Genomic DNA, 22,145 nt, shown 5'->3' with positions numbered 1-22,145 from the left:
ATCGGTCTACCTTAATGCTGAAGGACTGACAGAATCTTTAATGCTGCAGCAGCTATGGCCTGAGAGTTGGAAATCACCCGGGTTATATTGTTCTCTAACAGTTGGGAGCAATATCGGCCTTATTAAAAGGCGTCCTGCGGAGAATTTGACAAATGAAGCATTCCCTGGTCTTTTACCAGCCTGGATAAACTCATTTTAAACTATGCTGAGAGAAATTGCTATCTGCTCATGTTGAGGTTGTGGTAGAGAAAAGTCGGACCTGTGCATCTCTAATTTAGGAAAGGAAATGAAGAACCCAACAACCAACATACTAGAAGGTGCAAAATATTTCAGAAACATCTGCTTTTGTCTCGACTTCTCCTCTGAAAGACTTCCTGCAGCAGACAACATTCTGTGAGAGGAGGATTACTACGTTTGACTCCAAAAAACGTGCCTCGGTGCTCAAATGATCATCTGGCAGGGAAATAGTATCCATTTGTCATTTTTTAATTGATCTCTATCCCATTGTGTGATGAACTTGTGCTCCAAACTTTCCATTTCCCCCGTTAAAGAAATTGCATGAGTTAAATATGTCTGTGAAAGTTAAATAAGGTATTCACACCTTATATTTAACTGTTCAATGTTATAGCAGTAGATTTCATCTTGGATTTATAATGAGCCCTGCGGGCAGCACCTCCACTTTGTCTGGCAGGAAAAGTCATTTGACTCCTTTACAGGATTGATTTTGTACTCTTCTGACTCTGCCAGTGCAGCCAAACCCTGTTTTGATTAAACACTTCACACTTCATCATCCAGTTTTTATGTGGACTCTTTTTCCCAAACGATTCATTTCCACAACCCGAGAACAGGAAGGGGGGGTAAAAGAAGAAAAAAAAAAAAAAAAAAGCATTGAATCCCGACTGTATGAAGTGCATACAATGAGTTCTAAGAGTTTCAGAGAGAAAACCCAATGAAAGCGTCACGATAAGGATCATTTTCCTAGAAAAGGCATTGTGGCCCATTTGAAGATAAGAATGTCTTTTCCGCAGGAAGTCACACAAAGCGATGGGCTTTTGGCGCAGCACGAGAATCAAAGGAGGCGAGGTTGATGACTTGGAATGAGCGCCCCATGCAGCAGAAGACAGCTATGAGAGTTGGATTTGAACTGAGTTAACCATTTCATTTGTAGCCACAAATCAACCGCTGGGCAGCAGGTTTCCCCTCCTCCTCCCTGAGGTCAGTGAATTAAATGGAAGTCTCCCATGTCGTTCCCATTTCTGGAGCATGACAGCACCTATAGAGATGACTGAGTGTTTGGGAGCATTCAACTGTCAGTCGGCGAGTGTGTGCGTTTCCTGTGTGGCGCAGAGGGATTTCCAAATTAAAGGATGTCCACTTGTGCTTTTCCGTAAACGCTCTGCCTCCCTCAGCCCACGACTCGCACTCCCGTCATTTGACTAAACCTTCGAATGATTACAGACTTTCAATGCAATCCTTCATCATCGAGGTGGGTGTTGAAAATGCACTTTATCTTTAGAAGATACTGATGAATATTGTAAAATTCTTGGACATATTTCAATGTTCTCCTAAAGCTGATACCCGAGCATTCGGGCAAATGGGAAGAAGAGTCATCAATCACCGCTCAACTTTTTCCCCAGATTCTCAGGGAGATACTTGGCGAAGTGAAGCACTTCAAATACGAGAAAGTCATTTACTGCCTTTTACTGCGAAGTTTTAGAGCAAGAACATAAGTTTGTGAATTTTTTCATGAAGTTTCAGTGCCTTTGAGTACGTCTCCCAAGACGAGCGCCTGGCTGCAACTGGACACTGTTTTTAAAATTGCAGGTCAAGTGATGACCTGGAACTTATTAAGAAATTCTGAGATACACATCAGGCGCAAAAGAAATAACTAGAAACATTTGAGTCCTGAATCCTTTAATACCTTAACAGGTCTCAATGAGATATGGACACTTGAGTTCAGTGACTTAATACAGTTTATATATTGACATCCATTAAAAATGACAGATTTATATTCTAGGTTTTCACATTCCACAAAAGCGATTAATAAGTACAATAATCAGCTGAAATGTAACAACGAAATTAGATTATGTCTTTGTAGCTTCTTTGTATTTCAGTTAAAATGTCCTTTCGCCCGATAGATAAACCTTCCGTCGCATATTTGTGGCTGAAAAGCACAGCGGCTGCAAATCAAGGTGATAAACTGAGGCTGTGCAAAGATTTGCCGCAGGACTTTGCCACATTTTCTAGTTCGCTTTTTATTTCCCTTCTTGCAGAAAAATAAATCTGCATCTGTTTCGATTCCTCATCATTGTTTTAATGAAGGGGATGGAGTGGCAGTGCGTGCTCATAGGTAACTGGATACACGTTTCTTTTGCAACAACTCTCTCTCAAGAATAAAACTGATATGGAACTGAATTAATGAACAAGCTAAGTAAGATAAGTATCTTTTATCGTCTTGAGGCCTATTTTCCTCTGCACGTCTTAATGAGAGAGTCACATGAGCCATTTAGCAGCTGCCGAGAAGATCCCAGGAGTGAGGAAGACACGACGTGCGGAGGTGGGGGGGCCGTGACTTGAACTTTAGAGGCATCCAATGGTCAGTGCGGCTCATAAGCCAGCGAGAATCCGTCCTATCAAACCCTCCATTTGCCTCATTGATCCAGGCACATCTGTGGCTTCTGGTGAGGGCAGCGGAGGAGGAAAGCCAATAGTGGTCGCAGATCGATGGACCTCCAGTGACTCCCTGTTTGCCTCGGCAAACACACACACACACACACACACACACATGCACGCACAGGCAAAATGATCCACCACTCTGGAGCCTCTAGACAAACACCAGATGCAAAACGCTCGCCATCTCTCTCCTCTGTCTCATTAGGACTGACATTATTCCTGCCGAGTGCATAAAGGGGAGTTATTTATATTATCTGATCCTTTCGCCTCTGCCTGATGCACAAAGGCAGGAGGCAATGGTGCAGGTATAAAACAGAGAGCAGGTTAATGAAACAGTTATAAGGTCTGAGAAATCGTTTGGTTTAGTTGCTGTCTGGTTCACGAGAAAAAAGATTCCGAACATTGTTGTTCTGTGGAGGACAGCGTTTATTTACTCAGTTTAAAACGTTAACCACTCAAAATCAAAGTTCTTAATCACGGAAATATCTGGAGAGCAAGCAGTTAAGCAGCAGACCCCTGTGGTGTGCTAATGAAGAATGCAAATATTATTATAAGACATGTGTATGCTTCCAATATCACTTAGCTGCACATGAATTATACATGTTTTGTTTTTTTTATAACTCTTTACCCCTGGAGGCAACAAATCAAAGAACGAGGTTTCCCTGCTGCCTTTGACTCAATGCAATATTTAAAGTTGTGCTAATGGGAAGTATAATCCTTTTTTAACATTTGTTTTACATATGAGCCTTTAGTCCAAATGGGTATTTGACTTGGGTCCTGAATTTCATTAAAGCACTTTTGGCAAAATAAAAAGCCAAGACAAGACGGAAAGAAACTTTAAAGTGAAGGCAATCATTGCTTTCATAATACAAATGCAGCGGAAACACGGTGGACACTTTCACGAAAACATTATTTTAAATATTCAGCTTCAGACACACAATCGTACACAGTCTATAGTCCGTAGCAAAGATGCCCTTGCTTGTTTCAAGCCGCAGACTTGTCTTTACGATCACAGTCAATGGGAACTCCCAACAACCACTAGGAGAGTGGGCTCGGTTACCCATGTTTGAGTGTCATCATTCGAGCTGTACGAAGCGTGATTAGCAGAATGGCAGGTAAAGCTGTTAGGGGACCTGCCTGACTGTTCAGATTCAAACAGCCTGCAAAAAAAAAAAAACAAAATGGGGTCTGACAGCAGGTCAGACAGGAACAAGCCACTACCTATCTCATCTGCTAAGTAAAAAGAGGGACGGCAGCCAAACGTGTTCCATGACGTAAGGCTGATAGGCTGCACAACAGGACAGCGAGAACAAAAACATAACTTCTCATGTACTTGGTGCACAAAGGAGAGAGCTGTGTGGCAAAACATGCTGCAATAAGCATGCATCATCTTGTGCAATAAGCTTTTTTCCTCAGCTCTCCCTCCAGCTTTTCCGCCTTTTTTTTTTTTTTTTTTTTTGTTACCGCCGCTTTCAATTTTGGAGCCATGATTTGCATGAATCGGAAGGAAAAAGCAGCATCCATTTGATAAACACTGGTCTCCTGTGGAAAAAGTTCCTCGGGACATCGGTAGCTTTATTTCAAAGTGCAGAGGTGGACCTGGACTGACTATGCCTGACTGTCTCTCTGGTATTCAGAAGGTAAACGGGCCAAGCGGAGAAACAAGCACATGCAGCAGAAATGGGGCCAAATAACACAAAACACAAAATCATTCAATCTTATAGTGAATGTTGTTGATTCTGTGCTTGAGCAGGTGTTTGCCAAACAAGCATATCCATAAAACAGGAAAAATAAGCTTTGGTGTGTTCTCTCTGAACCTTCGGGCTCCACATCACATCCATAGATGCTGTTTTTCCTGCTTTCTGGAGACCATTTTGGGGAAGTTGGAGAGTGTCTATTCCATCTAAGCCAGAAAACAAGCTCTAAAACTTGAAAGCTGCACTAATCAATATCTTTATATCAACAATGGATCAAATGACGAAGCACAATGTGAAAGGGGGGGGTCATCCGTGGCGACGAATGTGCAGGGGATCCTCATCGCGTGGCCGTGTTTTTCATTTACGACCCGCCGTTTCACAGTGTTGGTTCACTTTTACCGCTCACACTCATCAGCCTTGTTTACAGCCGGAGCAGACGGGTGCTTCCAATGAAAAAAAGCCAAGATGTACCGACTTCATGCCGCCTGCCCACCACAACTCGACAGAAAGACAGAGTGTGGAACTAGCTGGTCAACATTTCGGAGATGGAAGAGTCTGATTTCTTCCCCCCACAGGTCAGTGAGAAACCGAGACAGAGCTGCAAGGAGAGCAAATATTAGCCTTATATTTCAAAGCTAGCCAGTAACACAGTGAGTACCAGCATTTCGTTGTAGCACTTGCTAATATACAGCTTGTGTTTCAACCAAAAAGTTTAAAATGCTATTTTAAGCGTTCTTGCTCAGAGAAGTATTTAAAGTGATCAGCGCAATCACCAACACAACGGACTTAAAGACTGTTGGAGAAATTTGGCGCAATGCTTCTTAGCTCGGAGTTAAGATCATCTTCGTTTCATGTATTTTCTTATTCTGACTACAGTGAGAGAACAACAGGAAGTAAGGAGAGGGGAACGACGTACAATGAGTCGAACCTGTTAGACTGGCGCAGCCATCTTTTGTTGGATTTGACCTTTTCTTATACAGTTTTGGTTTGGACCCTTGTTACTTGCTAAACTTCTGCTGATGTTGGTTAGTTTGAAAGTTCTCTCTCCAGAGAATTGACAACACCTGCTTGGAAAATAAAACAGCAATAAATTGAGTTCAAAAAGCATCTCAAAGCTTCACCCGGATGAATGTTTCTATTCCCGTTCTGTCCTTCCTGTAATTTAGAAAAACAAAAGAAGGCACATTTTATTGAACGATTTCTTTCCGCGGCTTCACTGCTCGTCTTTCATTCCAGACAGAGAATTCAGAAATATGTCCTTGGTAAAAGACGGGCAGAAAAATTCACTTCAGTGCGGCTTTCCCATCTCGGTAGTTGCAATTCAGAGGAGAAGTGAATACCTCACTGAGACACAGGGCATATTGAAAGGATTTATGTAGGAGCTTCTCAGTCTGTGTTCCTTGAAGTGAGCTTTTGAGATTCAAGCACAGACGAAATGAGAAGCGTATTGACTAGAGGACGCGGGAAAGGGACCGGCATGTAAAGCACGAGAAGTCAGACACACAACCACAGAATGCAGCAAACAGCGGATTACAGAGCGAAGGGTCCCAGCGTACAGAATATACCGGAGATAACTGTGTGTTGAAAGCTGAGAGCAATAATACCTCCGGCTTAGATAACGACCACCACTGAAGAAAAGTGAATCATCTCTCGTGGGGCGGTGGGGGACGCCCCTTAATTGAGGCACGGCACCATTTCTCGTGCGTTTAGGTGCAGATGATTAGAGGAAAATGCCACGCATTTTCTGACTTGTGTTCTGTAAAGGTCAAACAGTGGGGGAGAAAGTGTGTGGAGAGGGTCGGCCCCTGCTATCGCTCAGAACAGCCCCGGGGGAGCCACGCATGTGCGGTGATCAGCGTGTGCGTGTGTGTCGTGCGTTTCAGGTCACATGTTGAACGCAGAGCTCAGTTTGAACTGCGTCGTGGGATGACGGGCTCGCTTAATGACAAAAACACAATAGGAACGATGACAAATAATAGCTCAGCGAGCACACCGGAGCCGAAACCCTCTGAAATTGAAGACTTCAGTTTATGCATGAATTCCTCCATTACACTCATCATATTATATCAACTCCTCCAAGCACCCACTCAGTAGTTTATCCCCCGACTCATCTCTCTGCCCCCTCTTTTTTCTTTATTATTAGCACTCATACGAGGATATTATGGGCCCCACGCTGTCACAGCTACAATGAACTCCAGGTTATCAGTTACCCTCCTTTTTTCAGGAACAGATGGACCACCCTTCACAAATACAACCCCACTTCCCTCATACATTTCTTTTTTTTTTTTTTCTTTAAATCTCAGGCTCTATACATCTTCATAACATTTTAGCCACGTTTTCAAAGAAAAAGAAAAAGGGCTTCACCGAGAGAGCCAGGGGTGTGTGTGTGGGGAGGGCTGGATTAAAACTTTCAACAAGGGCCTCTCTTCACATGAGACAGGTTGGCAAAAGGAAAAAAGAAAAGGGCTTAAGGGGTAAACATTTCAAACAAATGTAAAAGAATGTTCTAATTTAGGACACAGCCGACGATGGCACTCAAGTGTGAAAGATTACCACTATTGAATTCTAAAAAGTTTGTTTGGAAGTTTTAACAAGTGGTGTGCTCAAAGCAGACCAACCCCTCCCACCCCCCCACCATCTGTTTTTTTTATTTTATGGGGAAGGTTAGATGTTTCATCACGGAAAGTGGGACCAAAATAGAGCCACATTTCACTATTGTTTTGCTCTGTTGGGTGGGAAAATATTGGCATTGAATGGTGAAATTACTGCTCGTCTTTCTGACGACCCCCCAGGAGCGCTCCACACTTTAAAAACACTGCTCTGTACAATGTGCCTCTGAATAGATTGCATACATTTGAAATAATTAAGAAGGAGCAAAAATCAAACAAATGTTGAGCTTTTGGTTTTGCGTCTTCGTGGAGGATGTTATTTTGCAGAATCATGGGCTGGCGATGCACTTTGGGAAATATGCTGAAAAGGGAGCCCACGTGCTGTGAATATTTGGAGTCAGCAGATCCTGATTTTTTTTCCGATATAGCTGATATGGCTTTCATGCTCGCACCTATTTTCCTCCTGCCCATTAATCTCAATTCCTCTCAGCGAAGTGAGCTACAGCTGAATCACCTGTGTGCAGGAGAAGTCTAATCACAAATCCTCGTCCCTGTGCCTTTTTTTTTTTTTTTTTTTGGGTTGCCTTTTGCTGGATTGCTGGAAATAGCCAGGCTCATTCCCTTTCAGATCCTGGCTGTCTGGTGGGTGGACCTGTGCAGTCTGACCCCCTCCCCTTACCCCTTGGCAGCTGCTGACAACCTAGAAACTGAGCTCCATCCGTGAAGCCCCCACGCTGTTACCATCAGCACTCGCCGCCTCCTTCTCACCTCTCGGACTCCCTCACTCTCTCTCTGACTTTCCAAAGGCGCCAATTCTGAGGTGTCTGTCTAATTGAATGGGCAGCATCTCTCTGTATGTGTGTTTGCTGCAGGGATTTACTTAAAGCATCTCTAACTACGTGTCCATTAAAGTGCGCTGTATGAGAAAGCCTCTGCACACAGCGTGGGCAGTTTTGTTTGTTTTGTTATTCTCACCCTTTGATTAAGCCATCCTCCCTCCTCCTCTCTCTCCCGCCCTGTCTGCCTCCCTCTCTCCTTCTCTCTCTATTACTCAATAGAGATATACATAGAATTTGTATTTCTGTCCACTTGAGCGCCGCCATGTCTCTGTGTATTTAATTTAGCTGGTAAACAGGCTGTGGAAGTCGCAGCAGAGGAGCAGTGACAGCTTATTAAAGAGCCCGGAAATCACAAGTCGTCTTCAGCCTTTAATGTGCCCGGATTAAGATAAATAATGCTGTAGCAGATACGCCTGCCAGTCATGACTCACTCGCGAATAATACAGTGAAGATGTTGCGTGTGAAAAACATTTTGATCTATTAAGTTCAAGTTCGAATCCGAAAAGTGCATCATTCAGCAGAGTCAGATATATGTGTTCATTTCCACGCCATTTGTTCCCTTCATGTTAAAGAGAGAGTCCAATTGAAATGTCTAGAATCTTTTTCCTGTCTTCAGGTACTTTAGAATAAAAGCAGCTTTCGAATTCAGCTGGTTGATGGTTTGAACTTTTAAATCCAGTTCAGCATCAAATGAATTATAAAAACTGCAGGTAAACAAGCACAGACCTGCAGCAGCGTTGTCACATCAGTGTTTTTGTGGATTCCACAAGAATAAATATCTGTCAGTCAACTTCCAGCCCTTTATTGACTGCTGCTTTGTTTTACTTGTTCCTACTCGAGGAAGGTGACGAGCCTTTTTTCTTTTGGCTTTAGCAAGAACCGCAACGTCCACAGAAAGTTTTCAAACTGCTATTGCAGCATAATCCACTTGTCTTCTCTCCCTCCATCCTCCACACTCAGTGTGTTTCTAACGCTCACAGTTTTGCCAAAATGTGGTTGAACTCATTCCTTCCAGCCCAAGAATCTCAGTCACACTTCTGCAAAGGTCCACTTTACGAGCTCCAAATGTACATTTCATACATTTAATTCAACCGCATTCCCTGCAATGAGTTTTTATAGACTCAATCTCAGTTGAAGACAAAAATATCATGCCGATAACTCTCTTCTACTACAACATCACCGAAGTTATTCAGGGTATCTTTCTTTGCCAAATGTTAAGTTTGGGTTTATGTTTCTGAAAGCAAAAGGCACAAAGTAAAATTTCAGACTAAATAACCAACAGCTCAGGGAAAAGGTTCAGGCGTCTTGGTCAAAAAAATAAATAAATAAAATAAACTAAATAAATGAAAAATATTTTTCTGAGTACTTTAGTTTGAGAAAACAACTTTTGAACACTGAAAGTGTTTCTCAAACCCTCCAGTGAGGGAGAAGTTCGGCTCTGATTGTCGTACAGTTGAGCCAAAATGCACAGAGCTGCACCAAGTAAAACTTTGACTGACTGACTCTGGTGAAAAAAAGACTGCGTGTCACGTCCTGCTTTAAATTCTGTACACAAATCCAACTTGGAAAATTTGAAATCTAAAAATAAGTTGAAACTGTCTTTCTGTCACAGTCCCTGTTGGATTCTGCTCACCTCACCTGGACTCTCCCTCACCTGCTGCACTCAGCTGCTCCTCATCACCAATCAAGTCCTTATATAAGCCTCTCCTGCCCGCTCGCTCCTTCTTAGCTCTCATGTGAGATTTTCCAGCCTGTCTCTGCCCCAGAAGACTGACCTCACCTTCTCTCTGCTCCCGGCAGCCGTGTCCCCCACCTCCCGTTCAGAGCTGCGCAGTCAGCACCTGCTCCAGGTCAGTGACGTCCAGCTTTTGGGTCCAAACCCAGAACCTGTTCTGTACTGTTCTTCCCTGCGTTAAATTTCTTCATAGTTATATGATCTCAAACATTCTCTGGTTGTTTTACCAACAAACCCAAAATTTTGGGTTACAAAAATCACTAATTTGGGGAAACGTTTACTGTGACGACACTGAGCAGAGGAACAATCTGATTGAGGTGTAGAAGAGTTTTGTTTTTTGTGTGTGTGTGTGTGTTGTGCTGCCTCTAAAGCACCGATTTAAATGATAATGCCAGCAGGCTGTTTGATGCACCGCTATAGTCTGCACAGTAGGACCTCCCATTCCCCTCCACACATTTCATCTGGCTCATCAGTGAGAGGAGATATCGCTCATCCTTTGGATTTACCCATGATTCCAGCCTCAGATAACCTACATCTTAACACCTACGCAGACGCCAACATTTCCCCACAGAGGTTTCCCACCCCGCCCACAAAAAAAAAAGGCAGGCATCACGCTGCGAGGCTGAGAGGGAGCACAACTACAGCAGCCAACGGCGAGATAACGGCACCAGGTTTAGCAACGAACATGCTTTCTGAGGGGACGATCGAACATTATTATGAAAATGTCGCCATATCAACGTTTTGTTGTAGTGTAAGAACTTTTGATTGTCCGACCTGCTGAGTCTGTGAAACCCACAGACTGGACTAAACTGCTCGCTGCAGTCACAAAGTAATATAACCTTTGCCTTTTTTTTTTTCCAAACACATCACAGCACCTGCTAGTCTCTACAGACAGATCCATTAGAAAAAAAAAAAGGCTTCCTGCATCAAGTCTGCAGGAAATGAGGATGAATGTTGTTTGTGGTAAAGTCAAAGATGGAATAATTTGCTTTTATGTTTGCCACCATCTGGGATTTGTCTTTGCACCGTACTGAGGTGGAAGATGTGAGTGAAGCTGTCAGAGGATTCATTAATGTTCCTCTGCTGCCGCTCTTCCTGCAGAATCTCATCTCCCCTTTTGCGTCTCTTCTGAGGGGGAAGCCTCGCTGACAGTGGCGGCGTTGGAGCTCGCCAGGCATCCTAAACTGTGCTGTCACCCAGACACACGAGCGAGATGAGAGGCTCAGAGGTGGAAAAAGAAAGACAATAACTGAGAAAGTGGAGGCGGGACCCTGTTTATTCACTTTAGCAAAGCAAATTGCGGTGGACAGCTCTGACAGCTCGTCCCACCATTTTCAGATGTGACGTTGTGTTTACAGTATTAATGTCACTGGAGAACATCTACAGTGTATTTCTGTTATGTATATATATATATACCTGCATTGACACGGCTTCTCTCTTGAGCCCACATGCTGTGATTCAGCGGTGCTTGTATGTGTGTCTGCTTCTTGCCTTCCTGAAATAGACATTAGTGTTGCAGGCCGACTCAGTGTTGAGGAACACAGATACAGGATGGTTTCTTTGTTTTGCTGGAACCACACGCCTGCCAGCAGCTTGTGTGGCACAGCGCGATTGCACGTTACGAAAGAGGCGAGGCGAGGCGCTGTAGTAAATATCTCCTCCAGGCTGATTCTCACCTCAGATCACACGACGGCAGAGAGAAATAGTTACAGCTCAGCATCCACGGGACACACGTCACCCCCTCCCCACCTCGCCAACCCCAGAGAGCAATGACCAAAAAAAAAAACACCTATTGATTTTAAAATAACAATAATAGTTGGACTCTACTGCCCTGTGAGTCACAGCATTGCCTTGATATCTGTCCAATTTCAGGGATGAGTGCAACTGAGTGAGTTTTGGCCGTTTTTAATCACTAACCTGTTAGATTTGGTGCGAAGCAATCGTCAGTGGTCGTTTTAAACACTTTCTGTCAAGGACACCAGTGGGTGACCCTTCAGTTTGCACCAAACGCGTCCAACACCTTCACCCTTTGCGACAGTTAGAGCATGCACCATCTCCAAACCCTCCCTCTGATTCTCATCTCGGGCTGGTTTATAGTCAGCAGGTGGACGACCCGCAGAGAGGCGGGAGTTTTGGGTGTCAGTAACGGTGCGTCTGTGCTGCTTAGGTTGGGGATTTGTTCCTTCTTGGCAGTTTTTCTTTGACTTTATTTATTTTTTTGGCTTTCTTCAGCTTCCCCTGGCAGCTTGTCTGAAAAGTGAAAGATAGTCCAACAAGTTGAGGTGAAGTTGGACTGGAATGTGAAGTTGTTGTTTTTGGCCTTTCCAGTGTTCATGAAATCTGGCTGAATGCGGAACGTGTCAGCAGGATTGTGAAGCTCTGAAGATATCCAGTCCTTGAGTTTTTAAATAAACCTGTTGGTGTGAAACGGCACTATAAGTATCTTTATATTAATTTTGATCACAGTTTTCTGGAGTAACTGAAAACAAAATTTTCGTCTCTGCACCTTGCTGTTTTCATAAAGATGGATGTAAATGCCAGAGGTGGACCCTTAGACCTGCATTCTGGCTCATGACCATCAGGGGGCGACCCCACTGGTAAAAATTTATTTGTTTGACTTGAAATCTATGGGAGAATGCTCCAGCTTATCATCTCGGGCACTCGCCTAATAATTTGATGGTCTCTGTAACTTTGTTCAAGTTTCAAATTCTGGAAAAAAAAAGCAGGATATGCTTTAGTGGCTAGTTTTACATGGCGACCTCAAAGCGTGATGTCATGTTGATCTGTGCCAGAAATGCGCATCACATCACCGTTGGCAGACAAAGATAAATACATCTGATATCCATGTGCCAGACTGAAACACTCACAGTGAAGACCTTCATCTGAAAACAGTCAGTGGTCACTCCTAAGGGCTGTGAACAACTTCAGCATATTTCCACTAATCAGCATTTGGCACAAACACCTCATTCTAAAGAGGGAGATAAAGATTAGAATTTCCCAGTATTACGTCAATTCTTGTCAAGAACGAGTGAATAAAAGAGAAAAGGAGCTCATCTCTGATGACCCAACTGCTGGAAATAAGTCAGTTTCTTCTCGATGTGGTTCTGTTGTGGTTTCTTGATTTCACTGTCAGTAGAGGGCTCTCATGATCTATCCATAACCCTGACCTCTCAGCTGCCCTCCACTGGTGTAACTGTATTTAATGCCCCCCCCACACCACCTCCATCAGCGTCCTTTCATGGCGATATCGAGCAGTGCTTTCCTCTCTTTCTGCTGTTTGCAGCTCGAACAATACTGAAGATTGCCTGAACATGTAGCTCACCTCACAATCAAACACTGTGTGTGTGTGTGTGCGTGTGTCTTTGTTTTCCTGCTGCTCAGTCGCTCCATCGATTTCTTTGTGTTTCTCCCATTTTGACAGAGTTAAATGATGTGTGTAGTCTCCTCTTTGGTGTGACCTACATGTGAAGGTCTTCAACCCCTTCCTCCCCCATTTCTGTTTTTTTTTTTTTTTTTAAATCCTTTATTTGCAGTGTGGCTGTCATATCGAACGAATGACCTCATCAACTACACACTGGCCTCTGCTGGGTGAAATAAGTTATTGCCCAAGGAAAGGAAAGGAATGGTAGAGATGGATTTTGTGGACGGGGTGCAGGGGAACGCAGGATTATTTCCCTTTTCTTTACAGATGGAAGGTGTCAGTTGCGTTACAGGTTTATCTAAAAGCACTACACATGTTGATCGGTAGTTTTGGAGTCTTGCACCAGCACAGAACTGAAAGGAAAAGTATTTTCTCTGCTGCTGTTTGTCCTCTCATCCTCCCAAAACACCCTTTTTTTTTTATTTATTTATTTTTTTTTTTTATCCTGCCTAAATTGTTCAAATATGTTAGAAGTTGATCAAACAGGAAAGGCTTTCAACCGACAGCTTCCCCTCCGTGGGCTGTTTGGAAATCCGACACAAAACCAGGGAGAGAAGAAAGGCCGTTAAAGACGAGTGGACCCGAGCAGCCCTTCAAAATTCATTCAGTCAAACAGCCATTAAATACTGAAAGCACCACAAACCCCCGATACGTCCCTCAGAAAATGTGCCAAACTGGGGAAGATAGTTAAATAAGAGACATGAGGGCTTTACTTGCTCTTTATCTTTGCCTCCGTGAGACTTGATTTTATCAGTGAATAATTCACCAACGTGGTTATTTTACTCTTTAGTTTATTTTTTATTTAAAAGAAACTAAAGCGTTTAGTATTTGCAAGGTTTGATCCTGTTCTCACAAATTAGATTTTGACTGCCTTCAATAGAAACTACTGTAAAGCTGCACTAATCAATTTCTTTGATTTTTAACAACCAGTCAAATGACTGCATGTAAGATAAAAGGGGAAATGACAGAATTATCACCAGAGCTGGAGTTCATCGCAGGGTTACCATCTCTGAGCTCATTGTGTTGGTTTTACTGCTTTAACTTCAGCGTAGTTTCCAGCCCATAACTGCTTTTATCGACTAGAGCCTGTTTCACGCCGCCCACCCCGCCACCCTTCGGCAGAGAGACGAGGTTAGCGACGTCCTCGTCGACATAATAGAGCAGCTATGCAGTGAAATATTTTCACAGAAGCTTAAAGCTAGATTCTCTTGACGTCGTTGAGGGGCCTGAAACTTTTTTGCATCCTTCTCTCAAACAGTTGAACTGTTTGCATTGTGCTTGGTGGATGGCAGGATAATTGGGAAATGACAATGGGGAACAAACTGAATTGAACTTTCCTAAGTTTTGGCAGATGCTGGCAGAAGTTTGCATTCTCCTTTTGTTTTAATTTAGTTTTGATGTTTTGCTTGACTTTGAAAATCACAGATTAATTGTAAATGTGAGACGAAACGTCACCTTTACTTATTCATTTCCACGGTGAAGTGACAGAATAAAATACAATTAAGATAAAAGTGGCTACAATTAATTATTATGACGGGTTCCTGGTGTTTCTTACATTTATTGTGCTGCTCATGGTTTGTGCTTGGAATATAATGACCAATTTATCTTACTTTCATTCAAAGTGCGGCGACTAGACACCGTGGAAACGCTTCTACAGCAGACTGCTATTTTTAACTTGTTTTCACCAGTTTTCAATGATAGTGTCACTCAGTTCCTACTCTGCTGGGCTCCCAGAAACCCTCAATGAATCAAACATAGCTTGCGACACGTTATATTCCAGGAGCCGGTGACAGTCTTATTTCCAGACATCGTGGAAGCAGGGGCAAAGTTATTTACCGAGAATGGTGGACAGAAGAAGATTGAACATCCTTGATCTGTCAAGGACGTGACTTTTGGCTGAGGAAATCCTTCACTTTTATTGGATTGTCTTTGGGGCCATTTGGCACGAGGAGATGGCCAGCGTGGTGTGCTGCCCTCATCAAGCACTTTCTTCCCCTGCTAAGTTTCCTGGAGAGATATAAAGTCCAATCTATAACCTGTAGAGTCTGGAAGCACTCAAACAGTCCTTCATTGAGTCTGGCTTCTCTCTGCAGAGCGAACTGCTGATCCGTGACTAACAATCATTAGACCTGCTGGTATTAGATGATGCATTGTCTGGTTGTCAGTCACTGTTTTTAAAAAAAAAAAAAAAAAAAAAAAAAAGACGGCAAACAACTCAAGCAGTCGGCTTTAAAACATTTCTGATAACAGCTGGATGAAAATGAATTGAACACAAATCTTGCCATAACACCTGACTTAATAAACATGTAATAACTCTGTATTGTGGCATTGTTTTGTGGAAAAAGAACAGAAAAAAGAGGATAATAATTAGAATGTAATTGGTAGAGAGTTCTCAGGGGGGAACAAAACAGGCTGCGCGTGGATTTTTGAGAGGGAGTTTTAAATGGAGAGCAGTCACCGAGGAGGTCACGTGCACCCACCGCAGAGATCCACCGCCTGAGGTCCTCTGACGTCAGCAGGAGAGGCTGATGGGAATTCAATACACAGCATTCACCACCACCTAATTTATTCCACAATAAAAATCGGCTGCAGCTCGTTTGTCTGCAGCACCATCGACGCGGCTCGGGCCAATTGAGAGTCACTGAAGTTCGCTGGCAGATTCCTCAAAGCTAAAGAGGTTTGTGAGAATCGGCTGTCCATTTGTTAAATGGAGAACAGTTGAGCAAAAATAAAGGCGGGTTAAGAGGTATCTGCTGCAGTGGTGCAATAAAATAGGACACTGAAGGAGAGTGGAAGCATCTGTAATGTAATGTAATAACTGATTTTCACTCCTTGCAAAAATATTAGTGTTTTCCAACCACATTCATTTCTTTTGTTGGTGAAGTCCACCTCTCAGATCTATTCTGTTCCCATCACTCTGCCTCTGCAATAAGCTATTTCTATCCACCAGGAACGCAACCCACCACATTTCTTATGTGCTGGCTGCTGTTATTGTCTACATTCATCCGCACAAAACACTATTTGCTCCGGCTTTATTTACCAAACCACAACTGAGGAGGTGCAATATGTGACACAATTTCCAGATAAATAAGAGGAGCTCCATTGTTGCTGTGTTCACGGATACGGTCGTTCCCTTCCCAAAAACGAAAACACAACCAAGAAGCTGCCGCTTGGATGTCAGTGGCTCTTATGCGACTCGTCCGTGCTCAGCTGTGGGGTCAAGCGGAGGGAGGAGGTGGAACTGGCTCTTGCCCTCAGTTACAGCCAAAGGCATTAAATGTGACCTTTCACCTTGCCACTGAGCATTAGAACAGTTAGAGGAAACGTCGAGCCCTCGTGTACGAACGCTGCAGAGTGGGGCAGGCCGGCTGCCTCCGCTGACAACCTGTTTTACTGTAATGTGTGTCAGACAAGCCTCTGCAGTGAAGGTAGTCTCCCCCTCCCCCGGTGAAAAGAGCAGACAAGTGCCCAAAAGTGACATCCAGTTAATTTGATAACTCGAGCGCGGGGCTGGTTGTCTCTGCAGGGTGAACAGTCAGTCGATTTACAGAAAAGTGCAACTGCCCCCACTGAGGAAGGAGAAACGAGACATTGGTGGTGGTGATTCCTGGAGATGAATGTATCAGAGAATTAAAAGAGAAAAATAACGAACGCACAAAGTGCGACAAAGCGTTCTAAAGTAAAATATTTTAGCGTTAGTAAATATATTTCCTCTCTCAGCCTTAGTAAAGCTCTGTGAGACAATCAAAAGAGCGGGATTCATCCTCTGTGTCCTGGTTGGCTGGACTGACTGCTTCGCTGTGACATCACAAAGTTACAGAAGTCCCGACGGCTGGTTTTAGGTTTTGTGATGCAATGTGATCCTCTAAGTCAGCAAGCAGTTTCTTCTACTGATGAGTAGAAATTAGTTTGAGTTCACTGTAAAGTGAAGGGGAATCAAATGTCACGTTCTTACGGTCTGCCGGGAAAGTGTGCTGATTAAAGTCGCACTCAGCCAAGGGGGGTTCAGCGCCCAGATGTTTGAACCCAGTTGGCAGTATCGAAGTGACATCACGTCCCTGTCACCACGTGAACGACCAGCAGACAGCAGCAGAGGATATCTAAAGGTCACCTGGATGCATAATTGTACTTTTCAAAGATACAAAAAACGGAGGAGGTTCAGCGAGAAAGGGTGTTTGTGAGAGTGCTGCTCCGTGGACAAGAAGGAGCCGCCAAAAAATAAGAACAGAGCAGAGGGGGGTCATCACATCTGCTTTTGTATCACTGTGACAAAAATACCAGAGGGTGGATGTGAATCAGAGACGTACTAATTCATTAAAAGTCCCAAATGCCGTCTTATGTGGGAAGCACCGCTGATGTGCTTTAATACAGAGTTACTCACCCTCCATTAATTATATAAGCTTGCCATGTCCTCAGGAAAGTTTTTGCATATGAAGATATTTGATGCACTAATGGAGGCACGGCAGAGACTGTGTCAAAGCCTCTTCATGTTTAATATCTGAATGCCAGCTGAGTACAAGTTGCCGCCTCCCCCCGGAGCTCAGGGATTTTTTTCTAGATTTTTTTTTTTTTTTTTTTGGGGGGGGGCTGTTGATGTGTACCGACTATCTCAAGGGCAGAGAGATGCCTCTTTAACCTTAAACTGCACGAGTTTTTGGTACAGGGGCGAAATCCAAAACACTCAGAGAACTGAACAATACGAATTCACATTGTGTTGTTGTTTCTGTGCCGTCCTCTTCTTGTGTGGAACAGCATGTGAAATGTTGCTCTACCAGCCCCGCTAACAACACTAAAGTCCCGCGGAGAGAGAGGGCAAGGCCACAGCGCTGGCCTGGTGTTTATGGTCGGACGGAATGTGAACTCCGGGTGAGAAAAAAGGGTGGAAGCTATAATGAGGCGTCCCCCCTCTGCTGGTTGTTTATTTGGACAGACCGGCTGTCTCGGAGCACAAGCTGTGGATGGAATACTAATGGATATGACTAATGATTCTCTCTCACGCCGCTCCCTTTCTCCCGATTCCTTCCCGCTCCGACTCCCTTCACTCACGTCTCCGTCACTTTTTTTTTTTTTTTTTTTTGCCTCCCCGGATGAAAGTTTCAACTCTTAAGTCGGGGAGTCGAAATGCATAATTAATCGAGAACTGAGGGGATAGGTCCAACCTGTGTGGACATTTGGGAGTATTTAGGTGTTACTCCTACCCTTACTGATCCTTGATCCTCATCACTTATAGATGGGTGGACAGAAAACCATCCTTGGTGACTGCATCCATAGTGTGGGCCCTATTTAATCCTCCCCCCATCCATCATAGGTGTTTAATTCTCCAAATCATACTCTCTCCAAAAATGTGGCGCCTGAGGGGCGGAACAGGAAGAAACTGTCCACTGGACCTGATTAAAACCTGCTAAGATTTACCAAAGGATTAGACACCCCCTTTGGCACAAGCAGGCTGTATAAACTGTGTGAAATAATTCAGGAATTAAGTAGTGAGGATTTGGTGCTCTAAGCAGCCTGGCAACCACAATTTGGCCTAAAAATTGAGCTGCAGTAGAGAAAAGGCAGATATTTTCTCTCCTAAACTTGTCATTTTGGATCAACTTGAGAGTAATATTAAGAAGTTGGATCTCTTTTCGTGTGATCTGAGGTTGACAAACTACACTTAATCTGATAATCAGAGAAGTTCCTCGCCTCGGTGCAACGTTACCATTTGCAATCCAAGTGGGATCGGAGTAGAGTCAATAAGTGGCAGACGGACTTCCACAGTGATGCTCACCATCAATTTAATCTTCCATTCAACATCAGCGGCCACAACAACCCCCTGTGAGTGGGAGAACCTGCTGCCGCCAGTCTCTGAATGCTCTTCTTATTTCTTCTTGTAACCTACGGACTGTCCACGCTGTACACTCGGTAGAAGTAATTATAATGTTGCCAATAATTCTGCAGGCTAGGTTGGATTCACTCCGGGCTTCGAGGCGGGCACAGAGTGGCTCTAAATAAAATGAGGTTGCATTGATTGAACCAATAGATTACACCATTTAGGCGGGGCTTTGGCAGCGTATTGGCTGTATGTTATGTAATAGCCCCCTCAGGGTTTACCTTTGAGCCATTTAGCAACAGTCTGCATTGGGGGAGAAAGTTTTCCTTGTCGATAACGCGGCGTAGTTTTATTTTATTTATTTATCACCAGGAGAAAGATTCACAAACCAGTGGCTAAATTATCATTATTAAAAAAGGCTCTATGTTCATTGAAATCTCCCTTTTTGTCTGAGTTCCTGTCTTTTTCTCTCTTTTTCTGACAACACGGTGCATGAGAGAGACAAAATCTTCCCTCAGTTCATTAGAGGAATACAAACACTACCCATTCCCTTGTGCTTCACACTCCGAAGCTTGGACACACACAAATTAGTGGTTGGGGAGCTGAGGATGCAAATTCCCTGTATGACATTTGCTAAAGATACACAACTGCTGCCTCTCTGTCCGAAGCGCCTGCCTTGCTGCACTGCAATCGCCGTTTAATGTGTATGTGTGGAACCAAATTGCAGCCAAGCAAACATACGAAATTGCAAGTTTTAGCTCTGTAAGTACACGTTATACCAACTTAAAGCTGCTGCCATCAATATTTTTATGCTACAAATAGGTCCGATGATTATGTGTGATGTGAAAGGGGTTGCTTGTAGTGACAGACCTGCAGGATGCATCACCCAGCCCTGCTCTGTGGAGCTTTTTTCGTCCCTTCAAGCTCATTTTTTCAGAATCAGGGAATCTCCAAAAACCTGCCCAGCACCAAACGGCACACAAAGACGACGTTCTACTGCAGTTAACTGTGTTCGAGCTCTGATGTTATTTCCATTGGGAGATGAATGGCTGAGCGCTTCTCATATTAACTTTACAAATGCTAATGTGTTTGTGGTGAATTTGTTGCTTCCTGTTCTGCCCCAAAAACAGACAACCTAATCAGTGCAAAAAAAAAAAAAAAAGTAAATTTTTAAGATGCATAATTTTGGCTTGCAGCCAGAGTAAGAACTATGTTTGTATGTTGTTGTTTTCATTTGTCCTCATAATTTAAACCACAAAAATGTGTTTCAACTTTTTATGAGCTGCACTTTATCTCTTGCAGCTAAATATTTCATTATTTCGGTGCGTGCGTGGGACCTTCACCAGCTCTCCCTGGAAGCTAGTTTGTCGATCTTTGACTGAAATGGCCTTGTGAGACAGGGAGGGCAGTGCTACACTTCGGTGACTATCGGAGGGGAACAAAAGACAGACAAGATGCAGGAGGATGGACAGGGGAAGGGAAGCAGGTGGTGCTGGGAGGAATGAGTTGAACGAAGGATGATGTGCTTTTGCTGCCACCTCACCAGAATTATGAGGCTCTGGAGGATTTCTGTGTAGATCTCTGGAGAGATGGGAATCCAGATAGGTGAAGGTGTCCCACCAGAAAATCAAGTCAAAGACAAGGTACATGAAGAAATGAAAGAACGGCTCAGCCCATTTTTGGCAGGATTCATCAGTTCTTCGTGATGTGATGCAACACAAGCTGGCAAGTGACAGCGCACATGCATGTGGGCATTCCCTAAATGAGCGAGACTCTCACCGAGGCCAAACCTGAGGTGCCAAACCCAGAGAGCCAGGGGGGCAACGGCCAGCACCATTCAACTGCCCAAGACGGTACACGTGGGAGCAGGACAGGAGGCCCCCCCCCCACCCATCCACCATCCAGCCAGCCACCACTGCCAACCGCCACCACACATCATCTCCCATCCACCAGATGTGCCAGAGGAACCCTCACGGCCAAAGAGACCCACCTGGGGGCCGAAGCAATGCCACGAGGTACTGGCCCCACGCCCATGACGCACAAAGACCGAGGAGACCGCGGCAGAGGGGAAATCTTCCAAGCCCCAGGAACAGTCGCAGAGAAGAAGCAGCGAGCCATCGCACACAGGACAGCATGCTGTGGGTTATGCTGTTATTTTCATTAGCAGAGATACGGCTCACTTAAAAACCAGTGAACGTTCACTGTGACAGAGTGCACGACAACTTTGAACTTGGCATTAAAAGAATTTTTATATCTCGCAAAGGATGTCAGAAAGCATTAGAAAGACATATCAAATGGTCCCATAATCTATAAAACGATTTTTGGCTGTGCGACTGTGTTGGACACTAATGAGCTGAATGATTACAGTGGAAGGCCTCAGGTTATCATTAGCTCTCGGAGGATCAAACATCAGATCAAGTGAACAGCAGAGCGGGGAGAGACAGGCCACAATTATGTATTTGTTTTTCCACAGGAAAAGTATAATTTAAGAAAGAGGGGAAATAAGCACCTTTTTTCATTTATGCTGCGAGGATGTTGATCATAAGGCGACTGAGGGATTCACAACATGCCTCAACACTTGTGTGCTAACACAAACCCTGACTCGTGTATTTGAATTCCCTCACAACAGGCATTAGTGGCCCCGTCAATGGGCTTCCTCGCACAATGGGAACCAACACCACACAAGAGGAACGTTCACTCATCGCCAGCTTAGAGGTTTTGCAGACAGCTTTGATTGTCTCGCCCATGCCTGTAATGAGATAGCTGCTTGTTTGACGTCCACATGAGAACGTTTACATTTCCACACATGGCTATTAACCCGGCAGCCTAAAAACGGGTGAGATTTCAGGGGCAAGCTCAGGCAATGTGATGGTGAGAGCCTCTGTATTTTCTGAATGACTGGGGGATCGGGGGGAAGGGGGGTTGCATCACAACTTAATCAGCTCTTGAATGAGTTCACAGATAAGACTGAAGTACTTATTTGCATGATCAGAAATAAAACTGAAAGAAACCAAAATGATGCACAAGAAAATCATAATTATGGCCGAAATTGAACCAGGAAGTGAGTCTGTAAACTGTGACTGGAGGACATGAGAAAGTAAGTTAAAAGAAGGAATAGACATACGGGAGGGTTTAGGATTCAGTGTTCAGCTTGACTTGTATAAGGAATTGACACTTTGGTGCTTTGCAGCCTGAATGATTTTCAGAATTGTTAAGAAAAAGCTGCAATGCACCTGAATCATCCTTTAACTGGCCACTTTAGGCGTTCCAGCCCACTACACAACAAACTGCGTAATGATGTTCAGAGCTGAATGTAAGGTAGGATGTTGCCCTGACAGGCCTCTCTCCTGGCATCCATC

The 22,145-nt window shown here is 44.0% G+C and overlaps 1 protein-coding gene across 1 annotated transcript in view; it reads right to left on the bottom strand.

Moving 5' to 3' along the window:
• The window catches only part of ptn (pleiotrophin), a 34,928-nt gene that overhangs the window by 10,929 nt on the left and 1,854 nt on the right, over positions 1-22,145 (bottom strand). The gene's annotated exons all lie outside the window — the stretch shown is intronic.

This window comes from Echeneis naucrates, chromosome 23 (genome assembly GCF_900963305.1).
Source record: "Echeneis naucrates chromosome 23, fEcheNa1.1, whole genome shotgun sequence".
Taxonomy (NCBI): domain Eukaryota; kingdom Metazoa; phylum Chordata; class Actinopteri; order Carangiformes; family Echeneidae; genus Echeneis; species Echeneis naucrates.
The sequence above is the reverse complement of the archived record's forward strand: the minus strand, read 5'-3'. Positions and strand labels throughout refer to the sequence as shown.